Source organism: Oncorhynchus nerka, linkage group LG19 (assembly GCF_034236695.1).
Source record: "Oncorhynchus nerka isolate Pitt River linkage group LG19, Oner_Uvic_2.0, whole genome shotgun sequence".
Taxonomy (NCBI): Eukaryota; Metazoa; Chordata; class Actinopteri; order Salmoniformes; family Salmonidae; genus Oncorhynchus; species Oncorhynchus nerka.
This window is the reverse complement of record NC_088414.1, coordinates 30,374,557-30,375,870: the sequence shown is the minus strand read 5'-3', so window position 1 is coordinate 30,375,870 and position 1,314 is coordinate 30,374,557.

Here is a 1,314-nt window from a genome sequence, read left to right as displayed (position 1 = left end):
GAATTGGTCAGAATTGGGGCTAGAAAGTTCCCAGGATGTCACATGTCCTACTTATACCAGTACAGTTGTAACAACCTAAGCATTCCCGAAACTTGTATTCGAGTAAATAACCCATTACATTTTTTGTTAACCATTTTTGACCATGCACTCATTGTTAAGCGAGAAGACAGATTTTAGGCCCAGTTATCCCTCTCGCTTCGCCTTTTCCTCTCTGACCAAACAGAACAAGCTCAGGTGAGCTAATTTATAGTCTGCAGTCCAAACACTTAAAAGACACCCTCGTCCACTTACCCTCGCCTTGGGGGAATCCCCGTTTTTAGTTGGCTTTGCGAGTGTACAATTATGTTCACTCCGGGGCCTGAAACTCCCCATTAATTCAAATCGCGACTTTTGTACATCCGCTAAGACATACAAGTATAAGTAAAAACGAATGCAAATAAGTTAGAAATTGTACTACTAATGCACGACAGCACAAACACCTCTCTTAAAAGTGAATATGTTTTTGTTTGGTTATCATTTGGAAATTGTAGAAATAAAACATTTTCCTTCTTCAGCTAGTTCCAGCTAGGCAGGCTAACGTTAGTTAGCTAATTCATTTTCTAGCTATCATACAGTAGGCGTATATTTATAATTATATATGCATATAAGTAGACATGCACTCATTATTGACTGAAGCGCATATAAAGCACCCACAAGCTACCTGTGGCGGAAAACACAATCATGGCGGGATGAACGAGTGACGAATTTCCAACCAAAGGTGGTCAATTTGAAAAACATTCCTTCCTCCCTCGCCCCTTGCCCTGCAAGTGTATACTCGTCAGACGTCATGTTACGTCTTCAGAAGTGTCCACTTAATTTGAGGGGATAGGGTGTGTCTTTAAGTGTTTGGACAGCAACCATAGACTTGAAGTCCAGCCTCTGACCAGGTGGTCGTTATGGGACGGTCATGTGACCTTGTTAGAGGTGTTAGGCGACCAACGACTGGCGGGATGGTCCAACGTGGGGAGGAATTTGGGATTTTGATTGGTTTCCAATCCATGGTATCCAAAGCGCCTCCGTCTGTAATCTCGGTTAACCCAGAAGTAAAATCTTGAATAATTTGGTCAACTACACACATAATCTGCCCACGGGAGACTACTCCGTCTGTAATCATTCTTATATTGATGGCTCGTATATTTCCATCCTTATCTCAACTGTAGTAGTGAAATGAGTTCCGCAGTGACTGTGGGAGCTGACATATCAGTTGTCCAGATGGGGGCGCACGGAATCTGAGTAAAGCGCATTGTGCGCACAGACAGACGCCGGGAGGAGAGG